The 16,364-nt window shown below is 34.8% G+C and overlaps 1 protein-coding gene across 3 annotated transcripts in view; it reads left to right on the top strand.

Moving 5' to 3' along the window:
• ATF7IP (activating transcription factor 7 interacting protein) overlaps window positions 1-16,364 on the top strand; it is a 127,757-nt gene that overhangs the window by 49,279 nt on the left and 62,114 nt on the right. Inside the window, exon 1 of one of the 3 annotated variants that reach the window (XM_075552033.1) lies at window positions 11,521-11,665. The exons of the other annotated variants lie outside the window; for them this stretch is intronic. The gene's annotated coding sequence lies outside the window, so the exon portion shown is untranslated. Of the gene's footprint in view, window positions 1-11,520; window positions 11,666-16,364 lie in introns of those variants that run through there. 3 annotated transcript variants of the gene reach the window in all.

Raw genomic sequence — 16,364 nt, 5'->3', positions numbered from 1 at the left:
CACACTCTTATGCTAATGCTTATTTAGTCGTTCGTTGTACTCATTTCATTAGTTTGTATAGCATCTAATTGAGTTCTGTAGTTTATAAGAAAAATCTACAAGTGAATTCAGTAACAGGCATGAACAATATGAACAAGTTTAGACGAGAGTAGAAGAATGTGAACCCAAGCTTTTAGCTTCCAGCTCGCTCACCGTGCATGGTGGGTATCAGGCACGGGCTGCTCATGGTATGATAGTTAGTAGGGGGAAGAGTGAGGTAAGAATTCTGGGGGTATTGCACATTTACTTTAGATTCTAAAAGAAGAAGTGTAGTGATAATTAGTTTTGAATGAAGAAACTATTTTCTCTTATATTGGAGAAAATGGTGGGGGTGTCATACCTGACCTCTGGCTACACATGGAGGAAAGGAGACTCCAACTCCACGTCTGTGGAAGGATGATTCATAGGAGGCAGAGGTCAGACATGCTTCTACCTGCCGTCATTCTTTACCCGATTTTGAGACAATCATACCTCTTATGGTAATCTTACTCCTCTGCTGTGTTTATAATCAGTTGTAATGGCCACACACAATGTTCTGTAGGCAGTGCTTACAATTATACATATTTAATAGGGAAATTAACAGGTTAACCACAAGTCTGGATCAGAAAACATTATAAAAATGCAGTCCTTTGTCCACAGTGCCTCTTCTCAGCCAAGCTGGCAAGCTTATTTTGTGTGAGATTATATAGTATTTGTTCTTATTTTTAAAATCATCTTATTGGGGGCTCGTACAATGCTTATCACCATCCATACATACATCCATTGTGTCAAGCACATATGTACATTTGTTGCCATCATCCTTCTCGAAACATTTGCCTTCTACTTGAGCCCTTAATATCAGGTCCTCATTTTCCCCCTCCTTCCCTACTCCCCCTTCCTCATGAGCCCTTCATAATTAATCATTTATTATTATTTTGTAATATCTTACACTGTCCGACTTCTCCCCTCACTCACTTCTCTGTTGTCCATCCTCCAGGGAGGTGGTTATACGTGGATTCTTGTAATCGGTTTCCCCTTTCCACCCCACCTTCCCTCCACCCTCCAGGCATAGTCACTCTCACCACTGGTCCTGAAGGCATCATCTGTCCTGGATTCCCTGTGTTTCCAGTTCCTATCTGTACCAGTGTGCATCCTCTGGTTTAGCCAGACTTGCAAGGTAGAATTTGGATCACGGTAGTGGGGGGTGGGGGAGGGAGGAAGCATTTCAGAACTAGAGGACAGTTGTCTGTGTCATCGTTGCTACCCTGCACCTTGACTGGCTCGTCTCCTCCCCACAACCCTTCAGTAAGGGGGTGTCCAGTTGCCTACCGATGGCCTTTGAGTCCTCGCTCTGCACTCCCCAATGATAAGATTTTTTGTTCTTCGATGCCTGATACCTGAAGTATTTGTTCTTTTATGGATGACTTATTTTGGTCAGCAAAATGTTTCTAAGGCCCATTTAGATAGTGGTATGTATCAGAACTTCGTTTCTCTTTATTGTTGAGTATTAGCCCATCGTGTGTATAAGTATATAGCATAATTTTGTTTATCCAGTTATAGACATTGTAACTGTTTTATCTTTTGACTATTGTGAAACTTGCTGCTGTGAATATTGATATGTCATTATTGAATAATGAATAAACTGGGTTCCTTTTGCCCTCCTTTCATTTCTGGACAATGATACCTTGGATTGGGATTCCTATGTCACAGTAGTTCTGTGTTGATTTTGTTTTAAGGGACTGTCGTCCAACTGGTTTCCACAGTGGCTGTACCATTGTGCATTTCCACTGGTAATGGATTGTGGATTCTAGTATTCTACACCCTGACTAGTACTACTTTTCTGTTGTATTTTTATTTATTATGATGCCATTCTAATAGGAGCGAGAGGTAGTTGGTCACTATTGTTTTTCATTGGCAACTCCCTAATGTCTGATGAGGAACTTTGGTGGCGTAATGGTTACATGATGGTCTGTTAACAACAGGGTAGCAGTTCAAAACCATCAGCCACTCCATGGGAAAAACACAAGACTTTCTACCCCCCTAAGGAGTTACAGTGTTGTAAACCCACAAAGGCAATTAAAATCCCTTCTTCTTTAGGGCTACTAATTTTTGTTTTGTTTATTTAATGTCTAATGGCATCGAGCATTTCTTCATGAATTTAATAGCCATTTGATTGACTATTCCATTTTTATCTATTCCAGCCCATTAATCAGATTGTTCTGTGTTTTTGTTAAGTTGAACACGTTTTTATAGTATATTTTGGATATTAGACCCTTAGCAGGTAAGTGGCTCCCAATTTTTTCCTCCCATTCACTGCTGTCTTTTCACTTTTTGATTAAGGACTACTGTGCCAACCTGTAAAACTAAACTCCTACTGAACTTTTTTTTTACCAGCTACAAGTAAATTGTGTTCTTTTTTTGGGTAAATTGTGTTCCTAATATACTATTTGTTAGAGTAGGAATTTAATTTTTCTTTTTAATCTTTCCCTAGGGAAGTTACTAGTCTAATCTGAATCTTATTTCCATTAAGATTCTTGCTATCAAAATTATAACTATAAGATATAGACTTTTTTTTTAAGGTCTAGGTCTAGATCTCAAAGTACCTGGCAGTCTGCTTCTGATATATCACCACTGAAAACAATATTCTGAAGAATTCTTCTCTGATAAGTAGGCTGTCACCATGAATCAGAACCAATTTGATAGCATCCAACAACAAATAACTAAAGAAAGATGCAAACTTTTAAATTCTGTTGAAAAGTTGTAGAATGAATCATTTTCGTTAGATCCATCAAGTTCAAAGAATATACTACCAGTATTGCTTAACTACCGAAATGGAAATAATAGGCACAAAGAGAAATTTCAGTGTCTCTCAGCATGTGGAAAAACATTTGAGGACTTTATTTTGTTGTTTAGTTATGTTCCATTCTGCACATAGATAGTCCACAGAACATCTGGCTCCCGGCTGCCATTGTAAACAGAGAGGAAAATGGAGAGTAGACAAGAGGAGCATGTAATTCCTGGAATGCTCTAAATTTCCCAGACCATTTTAGTTGCTGTACTTACTCTTCTAAAGTGCCATTGATAATTCATTTCTTCCAAATTTCTTATAGTTTGTGATGAGATGTGTGGCTGCTTTGAATAAGGTCCTGCAAACAGCATTCCTTTTTCTTTTTCTTCAAATAAGCCTTTTCAGCCTAAGTGAAAAATAATCACACCACACATACTCACACACATGATGGGGGCTACCCACCAAAAAAAACCTGGATTTTTTTTCGGTTATGTATTTAAATTCTTTTACAAAACAACCTTATAACCTTCAGAGTACTCTCCATTACACTTTTGTGAAATCTGTGATTCTATTCTTGGAAACATTTTCCAAACTCATCTGTTTGAATGGCTGACAGCAACTCCCTCTTTTTTTTTTTTTTTCATCTCTTCCTACGTTTTCAAATTGCTCTCCTTTCATGCCCCTCTTCATTCACCGAAACAAAAAGTCAGATGGAGCTAGGTCAGGTGATTAAGGTGTGTGGGGCAAGAGAAGCATGCTGTTGCTTTGCCAAAAACTGGCACTCTGAGATGGCTGCATGTGCAGGTGCATTTTGATGGCAGAAACAGCCCTTCATCTGCCACAAACTAGGCCTTTTTTGCCACACACTGTTACATTATCTTTTTAGAGTCTCTAAATAGAAAACTTGATTTATAGTCTGGCCTGGTGGAATGAACTCCAAATGCACTATCCCCCTTCACATGAAAAAGCAAATGAGCATTGTTTTTTGGGCGTACCCCCTCATATATGAAGATACTTGAAACAGTTCATGGAAAAAAGGAATTAAAGGATAATTAGAACAATTAAAAGATGTTGTTATTGTTGATTGCCATCCACTTGATGATCTCATGCACAGTGGGAGAGAGTTTTTATTGGTTGATTTTTAGGAAGTGGATTGCCAGCTCTTTCTTGGTAGTTTACCTTAGTCTGAAAGTCTGTTTAGCATTATAACACAATGTTGAGACTCACTGGGAATTAAACTCAGGTTTCTTTCCAGGAAGGTGAACCGTCTACCACTGAATCATGAATGCCGCATTTGTGATTTACATCTCCATTACTTACATTTCATAGATTCAATTCATTCTGCTTTCTTTTGTGATAAGGATATTAATTTATTTCAAAGTTCAGATAACCTACTCACAGTGACCCTATAGGACACTAACTGTTCATGAGTGTTTATGAGAAACTAAACTTAAAAAAAATATTTTATTGGAGGTTCGTAATACGCTTATCACAGTTCATCCACCCACCCATCCATCCATCCATCCATCCATCCATCCATCCATCCATCCATCCATCCATCCATCCATCCATTGTGTCAAGCACATTTGTACATTTGTTGCCATCATCCTTCTCAAAACATTTTCTTTCTCCTTGAGCCCTTGCTTATTGGCTCCTCCTTTTATCCCCCTTCTTCCCTCAAGAACCCTTGATAATTAATAAATTATTATTCTTTCATGTCTTACCTTGTCCAATGTCTCCCTTCACCCACTTTTCTGTTGTCCGTCCCCAGCGAGGAGGTTATGTGTAGATCCTTGTGATCTGTTCCCCTGAGAAACTAAACCTTTGATGAGCAGCCTGTCTCGTCTTTCCCCAGCCAGTATTGGGCGGTTCAGCAACCCAACACTTAGTTCATCACAGCAGTAGCGCTCCTGGAAGTTCAGAAGAATAAATAAGATGCATGTGTATAGTACAGAGAGGTAGGTTTCAGTGTGTTTTAAAGATGCTAATTCAGCTGTAGTTAAATTCTGGACATCTATGTTATATATGAATCTTATTAATAAAATTAAGCTGTTATTCTTCATTGTAGTACTATTCATCCAGACTGCTTAAAAATAACAGTATTTTAATTTTTAACAGCCTATTAAAACTTCACTTTAAACATCTATCCATTAATGTTTAGAAGAAAAACATTAGTGCATAATTTCTTTGGATTTTTACTCTTCCTTGTAACAGAACTTTATTACTTAAAAATCTTTGTGTTCATATCTATTTTAAAGACATTGTTTTTAAGCTTTAGGACTAAAGTATGAGGGACTTCAAAAGGTTAAGGTAAAAATGGCATTAAAAGATAATGAATTTTTCCACAGAAATTTGTAGCCCCTCTATACAATTTTAATAGTTAAATATTTTAGTATTTCATAGTGTGCAATATATTCATTCATTTTCCATTTTGGTTGACATTGGCCAAAGAAAGCATTTACAAATTACTTTATCATTTAATAAAACTGATTGACTTGGGGTTTAATACATAGCATTGCTATGGTAAACAGCATTTGATTTAAATGACTTGACTCTAACCTTTATTACAGCAGCTATAATTATAATTTTTTAATGAAGTGATTTTTTTCTTAGAAAATTTTTTATAGTTTGTGCTGTATATTTCATTGTTTTATATATCTAGGAATTAAAATACTCTCTAGTGTAAATTAGTAACATGCAAAGAAACATGTACATTACACATTATTAGGTTAGTAGCAGAATATTCAAGTATATTTTGTATGCTGGGTTACAGAATGAGGGATTTTGAGTCATCAACTTTGACACTACTTCACTTTAGGCTAAATGTACGATCAAAAATAATGTAGAGAATATTTTTACGTGCTTTATTTTATTTTCATTTGATAAGCACAATAAAATAATAAATTTTTCCCACTATAGTAACCATTTTAATTTAGGAATATAATTACTGAATACCTACTATATAATATACTTTTATATCTTATGTCTTACACTATTATGTTTTGAGAGCTTTATGTTAACAAATGAATAAGATACAATTTACATACTATTTAAAGGTCTACTTTGATAAGTTATTTAATATTTGTTTTTTTAAAATATGTATCAGGTTTTTTATATATAACTCAGATTTCCAAATACTTTTGGGTAAAGATTGTGCTACTCAGATTTTGAACCATAAGTGTATTATAATTGTGTTTAAAAAACCGAATTCACTGCCGTCTAATTGATGCCAAAAGTACCTCTTTATTCTTCTGAAAAAAACAAAACTGATACATACCCGTAGATCAGTCTATCTGTTCATACACCCATCAATATAAATCATGTAGATAAATGGCATGTTATTTGAAACTGGTCTTCATTTAGTTTAGGACTTCCCCTTCCCCCTCCATTTTTGAATCGTTACTAACAAGATGTGAAGCAAATAGGTGATGAAATGCAAGACATTACCAAGATAATGAAGTGTTTTTGCTGGTGCTGTGCTTTTATAGTCACATTCATTCTGGGATTCATCAGAGCATATTGTTTCTATTTTTAGACTGTTGCCTGGCAGATTTAAATTTTTTCCTCTTTATGTTTGCCAATTTCTAGCTTCCTGATTGGTTACATAAGCCTGCTTCCCCTAGCCAACCACAATGACTATGCAAATAGTCTTTCAGTGTCTGTTGCTGTGAGTGTACTGATAAGATGGCTGCAGGGGGTTTCTTTGGGGTATGTTTATTATTATTTTGAAGAAGGATTTTACCATTATGCAATAATGAACAAAAGTAAGATTTTTTTTAAAGTGTATTTTACTTTTGGAATGGGACATCAAAACATTTAAGCAAGCTTTATCATGCTTGAAAAATGTCTCATGTGAGATTTGAATAATTTTAATCGTGCACTATGTTGACCTCTGTTAAGGGTCCTACGATGTATTAAGTAGGTTTGTTTTGTTTCTGATTCCCTACTTCACATAATAAGTCATCTTCTATATATGAACATGGCAGCATTTTTACAATTCTTTCACATTGTTTTAGTTTACTACTTTGCTGCCTAAAAGAATAGTTGTTTCATTTAAGTGTGTAATTATTTTAGGTATTAGTAATTAATTTTAGGTATTATAACTGCATCATTCTTTTAGCTAATATACACTTAAGTGTGTATACTAAATGTCAAATACTGTGTAGCTCATGAATATTATACCAAAATTTTCCTTTTGTTACATGGCATCAAAAGAGCATCATGTTATCCGCATATTTTAAGATGTTTTCTGATATCAAAGCTTTGGAATTTAATGATTGTGATCTTAAACTGGATACATGATGGGAGATATTAGAGTATTTAATTAAATAATATATGAATATAGGAATTAGAATCCATTTATTAAAGTACTACCACACAGTGAGTGGTACAGGTTCATCGTGTTGGATAGAGGTGGTTTCCCTGGGTTATAAACATCTGACTCACATGCAGACCCTAGTTATAAATCAAGCCTTGTAAAACTTACTGTAATTAGTGGTTCATAGAAACATGGGTGTGACCAAACATCATGTTATTGCTGTATTAGTATGTTAAAGATGTTTTTGTGTATCTCAGTGTTTCCTTAATGTTTTTTATGTGTAGAAAGGATATGAGCAATACTTGTTTTGTCTTACACACAAATTCTAATTAAAGACAGATTTAGAAATGGAAGTCATTCACAATCCGGGAACTGTCTGGACTGAAAAAATATGACAAAGCCATATACAAGAAAGTTCAAACAGTAAATTATTTTAAAATAAATTTATCAACACTAATTACATTCAAGTCCTTTTGTGATAGTGCTCATTTATATAGTAGAGACTAGTTCTAAACTTCAGACTTCACAGTTCTAGGTTATTAATTGCATTTATAATGAGTAAGACTTTTTAAATATCTGTATCTGGAATGATTATGCCACATTCTGTACTATTTCTATGTTGATTAAAAATTGCTGCTCTGTATCTGGAATGATTATGCCACATTCTGTACTATTTCTATGTTGATTAAAAATTGCTGTCTTTTGTTGTTTTGTATAGCTATCTCATATCTCATACCTGTTACTGACATCCTGTATGATCAGCACATTACTTTTTGGTGTTAGTGGGGTGATGTATAAAAACTATGTATACAAAAGTATTGTTGTACCAGTATGGAGTTGTCTTGATTGCTGTAGCTTTAAAATAGTATGCTTTAAGATCAGGGACTCTGAATCTCTTGCTCTTTTTCAAGACTGTTTAGACTATTGAGACTGCGCTGGCATAGTGACTTTTATGTTGGGCAGCTAACCAAAAGGTCAGCAGTTTAAACCCACCAGCCACTAAAGAGAGAACAATGGTGCTTTCTGCTACTGTGAAGATTTACAGACATCCAAAGGGGGGCAGTTCTGCCCTAATCTGTAGGGTCACTGTAAGTTTGGAATTGATTCAGTGGCAGTTTTTTATTGGGGGGGGGAGGGGGTCGTGGTTGTCAGTTTATACAAATTTGAGGACTGACATTTCTATTTCCGTAAACAATGCTGTTGGAATTTTGGCGCTGTTGTATTGAATCTACTCATAGCTTTGGATAGTTATGTCATCAAAGCACTATTAAGTCTTCTAATTTATGAGTAGAGAATTGTTCTATATTTTAGGCCTTTTTATGATGTCTTATAATTTTTAATATATGAGAAGTGCTTTTACTTTACTGTTTGTTTATCTTAGGTGGTGTATCTTTTTAGATGCTGTAACAGATATTGTATCTTTAATATCCTTTATAGAATGCTCCTTACTGATGTATTGAAATCCATTTAATGTTTTTGTGTTGACTTGGTATCCTGCCATATTGCTGATAATTCTAATAGCTTTTTTTGGGTGTAATCTTTGAGCTTTTGTATATTCAGGATCTTGTCATCAGCTGGATAGTTTTATACCCCTCCCCAAATTGGATATCTTTTACTTATTTTTCTTGCCTAATTGCTCAGGTTAGGTCTTCACATTACAAGCCTGAATCTCTGTTGCCGGAATGGCTATCTTTGTATTGTTCCTGATCTTAAGGAGAAAGCACTCAGTCTCGATTGCATATGGTATTAGTTGTGGGAATCAAAATTTCAAGAACACAATTTTTTGCTGCTTTAGCCAAGGATTTATTGTGAAACCAGCTGAAAGGCTTTTGTGTTTGTTTTTCAAAACTTGGTTTGGTGAGAATCCATTTTACATTCTAATATCCCAGGTAGCATGTTCCATTGGTTTGACAGCAGGCAGAAAGGTTATTTAGTTCACCGATTAGTAATTTTAAAAAGATGTTAGGATAGTTGCTAACAGGCCTGTTATGGATTGAGGGAGAACCGTAGCATAATAGAATCTAATACTGTGAGCCATTATGGACTGACTCTAGCCCCTCACATAATAAATATTGCTAGTGTTTTATGAGTAACTGAAAGTGAGAATTCTTAGACAGCAAGAGAGTATGGAAGCCTGGGTAAAACCTTTGTGGGATTTAACAGAAGTTGTCAGCATAATGATTGTGGCTTACGAAAATTTTTTATTGGTAAACCTGGCAAGTTATCAATTATTGAAGATAAATATTAAAAGCTTGATATGCAAAGTTCTAGGAGAAAAGTTGCTATCATGTCCCTATGAATCAGAAATACTTAGGTTTTTTTGGGGGGGGGGTCTGGGGTGGGATAGGGGTGGGAGAGTTGGTCATCTTTGTTGGAGAACCATTCATTGCATGTTAGGTTTACCAGTTAATGTAAAGTAAATCATGGAAGCAGATTTTCAGTATTTATTTCCCTTTATGGTTTTGTTTTTAGGAATAATGTGGAATTCTCAAGCAAAACATAGCAGTGAAATATAAATCATAAATTTGAACTGCAGATGAAGTGTGTGGGGGTGGGTAGGAATTATAAAGAGTCCTGGAACCATGCTATTTCTAAAGAGACTAGGAATCATCAGAATTTATTTATATTTAGTCTGCTGATTAATATATAGTTAACACATTACACCGAAACTTGAGTAAAAACTTTTTTTAACATTATCTTATTCAGAAAAATCGCACATAAATGTCATTTGATAGCATGACTATAACTGGAGTGCCCATGTAAAGATAAAAGTGTTAAGTCCATTTCAATAACTTAGCTAAAAATTTTCCAAGGGTTTGTTAAGTTTAATTTTTAAATTTATTATATAGTCATAATTTTGATCTATTGTGTGAGTTCATGCATGGGCTCACTTGTACCAGCAGGGTGCGTGTTTTGACCCAGCAATCCCTCTCTATGTCCTGGTTTTGTTATTCAAGACTGATTTTGAAAAGCAGTGCAGACTTTCATTTATATCCAAACAAATTAACAAAAAAACCAGCCATAGACTATAATTCAAACAAAGAATTTAGGGGTTTGCTACACTATGTCTCAATTCCATTGTTCCCTTTTGTTTTCACACCCTGTTTGCATTCTTGGTAGAGCCCTTGCCCTCATCTGCTTCCCTTGTTGCTGGGCAAGGTTCGTGAAGCTCACGTCTGATTGGTTTTAGGCAGCGAGTGCGCCTAGCCAATCAGACAGATTTTCACTTCTCTCCCAGGACTGAAGCACTGAAGCAGCTGCTGATTTTATTTTTTTCTGTGGGGAGATTATATAAACTTTAAGAGCATGGCTGCAGCAAGCTCCCTCTTGGGTATGTTTGAAAAATTACAAGACTGATCTGTAACTACAAGGGGAAAAAAAATTGAAGTTTATTTTGTAAACTTGCTTATTAAGAAAATATAGATAGTGATTTTGAGAAAAAGTATTTTCTGATGACAGTTCCATTTTTTGTTTTTATATTTTTACATTTTAAAGATTTGTAAAATGAATAATATAATAAAACGCCTTTTAGTTTCCACGAATATTTACTTTTTGATCCACATATTTGCTTTATTCCTTTAAAAGATGAGTTCAGATAACCTGCTCCACAAGGCAATTAAGGAGGAAAGAATGCAGTAATTCTACTTTCTGCGCTTAATATAGGTTGTCCAGACTCAGGCATTTAAATTACATTAGATGAATTAAACTAAATCAGTTTAGTGTACTATAGACAACAAAACACTTTGTAAGGCTGTCCACAGTCAACCTTAGGACCCAGAATACTACTAACTTGCAGAGTCGTAAATCAGCAAGCGTGGCAGATGAGAATGAATATAATTTTGTTCATAATTTAAATGGAATTTTTTTGCTAGATTTTTAGTTGTTAATATTTTGTAGATATGTTAGACTGTGGACATCTTTTTCCCCCTGATATTTACATTTGACTTTTTCTGTTTCTAACCCTTTGAGTACAAAAATATGTTCTTGTGCATTTTGTCCTTGTTTGATTTATTCGCCAGGTAAGAAAATGATTCATATTTCTGGAAAAATTCAGACATATTAAGGAAAGGTAAAGTAGCAACGAGAGATGTAAAATTTATCTATGTGTGTGGTATACTTAATAGATATTAGTGATTTTATGCAAAACTATGTTCTAGATTATCTCTATTAAAGAACCACACTAAACTATTGTGGATCCAGGTTTTGTTTAACTATATATGTTTGACCTTATTGTCTGTCCTGTTGCTGGGCAGGAATCAGAATGCTGGCTGCTGATTGGCTGACTTTGTGAGCAGCTATTGAACAGCCACTAAAATTCTTGAGCTTTTTCAGCAAGCAGATTGTAGGCTAAGACATAACAGCATTTGGAAATACTTCCTTTGTTGTTTCATAGCTATGAAGAGTGAAATGGGTGGTTGGAGGAGGATGAAGCAGAGAAAAATATAATGCTTTCGCTTGAAGAATTGGCTCATTGGGCTTTCTTTAAAAATAATTTACCAAATATTTGAAAACATTTCCCAAGGCATAGAGACTTTTTGCAGGTAACACACAGTTCTCTGTTTGTTTTTTTAAACATAAATTCCTTTGGTAAAGGGTGAAATCCTTGTTATATGCTGTAGAATGAAATTTTGTTGGTAATATTTCCCAGAGTTCTTTAGTTTGAATATATAGAATAGCTTCTTAACACTTTCTTCCCACTGTATCCCCCTCATGGAAAAACATTTTCCATATAAAGTAGTTCATTGTGTTGCACAATTACTTCTATAGATGGCAGACATTTTCTGTTGTAAAATATTAATGCTTTTTTCTGATAAAAACTAATACCATACGAAAGTGTCATAATTCTAATGTTGCCGTTTCAAAAAGTAGTGTTTATTTTGTGCAGTGGTTTTGTGATGTGAACATCACCTTAGTTACAGATTGTAGTATTGAAAATGATCTTTAGAAATACTGTATGCAGGTTATTATAGCCCTGGAGACTTGTTTGCGTGTAGTACACCTTTGTCTGTGTACCTTCCTTAAATATACTTTGCTTATGCTAAATAGGTTTCTAGACTGCTGATTGGTTTGCACAGATCTGGCCGAACTAGTTTGAACTGGTTGTTCATGCTACTTCCTTATTGCTTTGTCTGTTTTTTATTATGCTTAGAACCCATAAAAGATCTGGTAAATGGCTGTAGTGTGCTCCCTTGTGGATATGAATGGTAGTTATTCTGTAATTCTCTCTACAGTACTGTATTGTTATTGAATTTAATGATAGTTTTGTTGATAAAACTTACTTTCTGGGATTGTATTTTTTTAATGAAATTCTTTCTATTGGTAATATAATACTAAACATGAGGTTTTCATGTTGGATTTTCTCATTTGTGTAAAATAGAATATTTTTATTTTTAAATTCTGTACTTTGTGCCTAGAAACATTATTTTGAATGATTGTAAGATAAAATTAGTGAGTGTTACCTATGTTATAAATACTTAAAATATTGAATCTCATTTAGTCACCACCCTAGCCTTTGTGACAGATAATGATACTACTCTGATTTTAAGGTAGCAGAAATTAGAACTTAAAATGTGTGCCTATTGTCATATAGTAAGTATCTGGAACAGTTAAAATTCCAACCCATGTGCATGTTGGCAGATTCATGTTCTTAATTGGGTTAAAGTAAAGAGAATGTGTATGTAAAGATGTTGACTTAATATAATACAACTGGTTACAAGAATTGAAGTTTGGTGTTTGAAAATATTTAAAGAATAATAATTTCTAAATTATAAACTTAATTACTTTTTGTTTGGAGTCATCAAGGAAAAGATACTGTAGAATTTTCATTTCATTTTTTGGTGAACTATTATTACCATGATTTTAGAATCTATGGTGGGAATAAAACCTTGAAATTTACATTTTAAGCTGCCATTAATAGTTCTTAATACCTGTGATAATTTTATTGAAGCTCAATTGGAAAGTCAATTTTAAAAATAATTTTATTCGGTTTCCTAATTAAAATTAAAAAGTTAGGAACACTACTACAAATCCACTACTATTGAATCAATTCCAATTTACTACATTATAATTGTACAAGTTCCAAATTAGATGACACTTTCTTTGAGGGTAAGGAAATGTTTATTTTACTTCTTATACTTATCACAGTTTCCAGCATACATTAAAAATCAGAAAGCACTGCCATTAAGTGAATTCCTAATTCTAACGCACAGTGACCCTCTTGGGTTTATGAGGCTTTAAATCTATGGCAACAGATTGTTCTGTGTAGCGTCTCATGGGTTTGAACTGTCAACCTTGGGGCTAACAGTCCAGTGCTTACCTGACAGCACAATTAAGTTAATATTTAAAATATTTTATGGCATTGGCAAAAAATAAGAGAATGGGTGTGGAATAGACTCTTGACAAATTTCTCAAGTTGTATTGGCCTCGAGGAAATAGACTAAATCCATTGTTTGATGCCCTCAGACAAAAGCCATCCGTACACATTTGTACTTGAACAGATTGATTTACTCTTGTTCCAGGCTAGGAAAATACACACCATGGGGAAAACACACATCGGGGAACAGCAGTAAGGCTGTTACAGAAACCCTAATGTAGAATTGGAGTCTTAATTGTACTCTTCTGAGAGGTACTATTTAAGAAAGTGGGTGAACAAGTATCCTCAATGGTGCAAATAGTTTTCAGTAACCAACCAAAAGGTTGGAGGTTCAGTTCCACTGACTGGTGCTTTGAGAGACTGTCCTGAGGATTTCTTTCCAAAAGACCACAGTCATTACTGTTAAACCCAAAGGAGTGCAGTACTATTCTGAAACACATGAATTGAATCTACTTAAGGCTACTGGTTTGGTTTTTTATTTATAGTGAGGCCAAATATAGGGAGTTGATAAAACTGTAATTGGTAAAGAAACAGCAGCCATTTAGTGGAAGAAGGTACTATTTGGTGTTTTTACATATTGTACTGACTCATGAACTCACTGCCATCGAGTCGATGCCAACTCATAGTGACCCTAAAAGACAGGCTAGAGCTGCCCTTTCATGTTTCTGAGACAGTAAACTGTTTACTGGAGTAGTAAGCCCAGTCTTTCTCGTGGACTGGCTGGCTGGTGGTTTCAAAGTGCTGGCGTTGCTGATTGCAGCTGAACTTGTAACCACTATGCCAACAGATGTCCTGTGCATATTATAGAGTGACTTTATTTGGTACAAATTATTTGTGAGATTTTATGTTTAACCAAACAATAACATGGCCTAGCTGTAAATGTTAAAACAGTTAATCACAACATTGAAGCCCAGTTGGCATTGTAAGATAAAAATCCATCATATTAGAGGCTGCATTTTTTTCCTATCAAGCCAAACCAAGAGAGCAAATCAATAAATTAAGTCTGATTGTTCCCTTTTTCTTATCCTGTGTGGAATTGTAATTTCTCATCACTCCTACTGGTAATGGTAAGTGAATAATCACAGGGCATTGCTTGATAATATGAATTAAAAACCAAAATTCCAAACTCTCTGCCATTGAGTCCATTCTGACTCATAGTGACTCTGTAGGACAGAGTAGAGCTAGCTGTTCCTGTATATTTCTGAGCCTGTAACTCTTTATGGAAGGTAAAAAGCCAAGTCTTTCTCCCTTGGAGTTGCTGGTGGGTACAAACTCCTGACCTTGTAGTTAGCAGCCCAATAAGTAACCACTATGCCACCAAGGCTCCTAAATAAAGTCTGCAGCAATATATTTAATAGATGAAAGAAAACAACACAATGGTAATTATAAAACAATTCATTAGAGTAATAATGAAAATATGGAACATCCGTATAGGAGATGCAGCTAACACAGTGCTTAGAGGGAAATTTATAGCTCTAACATGGACATATTAAAGGAAAATTAGAAATTAATGATTAAGCTTGAACCTAAAGGATAAAATAGTAGTTTAACTTTTAAAAAACAGATAAAATTAAGTGATATAGAAAAGTAATATAAATGAAATAATAAAAATTAAAATAGAAAACATGTAAAACAAGTATCAACAAAGACAAGTAGTTCGTTTTTTTAAACTTTAGTGGCACTTAATCTGAATACCACACAATTCATTAGTTAATCCCATCACGAAGATTTGTACAATCATTACTACAAGCCAGTTTTGAACATTTCTCCCCCAACCCCACAGTTCATTTTTTTAAGAAACAAAGTGGATAAAAGTCTTAAGACCGATCAAAAATGAGAACACAAACATGTATATTTTTACCTCATTTTTAAGTGTACAGTTCATTGCTACATTCAGTGTTTTGCAGGTACCATCTCAGTTAATTTTAGAACTCCTTCATTACCTTATAAAGAATGCTATACTTCTCCCTTTTCCCATCTCTAGATAGTCTCTAATTAATTTCTCACTCTGGAATGGCTAATTCTATTTTCTAAAGTTGTTTTAGGTACCCTGGAGTTAATTACAGCTTCATACATAATAGAATCCTCTCATACATAATAGAATCCCCTGGTCTATTTTACATTCATTGCTATGTTTGAGCCCATAGTTTGCAGTCATGATTTTAATCCATCTCAGTGAGTCAGTATCCTGTGTCCCCCCCCGCCCCCCAACCATGCATGATGTTTCCTTGTGCAGGTGCTGACCTCTCTAACATGTCCAGAGTGCAAGAGTCAGTGCAGGAGACAAAGTATTGCTCTTTCTAAGGAACATCCTGGCAGTCCATGGTATATTTAATATTGTTTGTAATAATTCAAATATACTAGTTTTTCTTCAGGCTACATTATCCATTTTTCATATATGTGAGACATGAAAATATCATGGCTTTTAGGTGAACCTTAGTCCTCAAAATGACAGATGTGCCTTTAAAAAGCACGTCATAAAGAGATCTTTTGATGGGATCTTTAAATACATGGTTTTGTCTCCTTTCACATAGCAAAATTATTTCAAAGCGTATCCATGATGTCGTATTATCAGTATTCTTATGGCCTAATGATATTCCATGTTGTCCATCTTGCCACCCACCCCACCCCAGCTCTGTTACCCCAAAGTAGACATAGCTGGGAACCTTTCTTGAGCTGAAATAGTGTAAAATGAAGAAGCAATTACCATTTATTTATTTGAGAAATTTTGGTCATTCACCAGACCCAAAAGTAACCTACCAAGTCATACCAAATAACTCATACAACACAAACTATTGTTTGCATATAGTGCTCACAGACACACTTCAAAGTCATGGCAGTAATGTGCGCCGTGCGGTTCTCCCGGT

The sequence above is a fragment of the Tenrec ecaudatus genome, chromosome 6 (assembly GCF_050624435.1).
Source record: "Tenrec ecaudatus isolate mTenEca1 chromosome 6, mTenEca1.hap1, whole genome shotgun sequence".
In the NCBI taxonomy this organism is placed as follows: domain Eukaryota; kingdom Metazoa; phylum Chordata; class Mammalia; order Afrosoricida; family Tenrecidae; genus Tenrec; species Tenrec ecaudatus.
The sequence above is the reverse complement of the archived record's forward strand: the minus strand, read 5'-3'. Positions and strand labels throughout refer to the sequence as shown.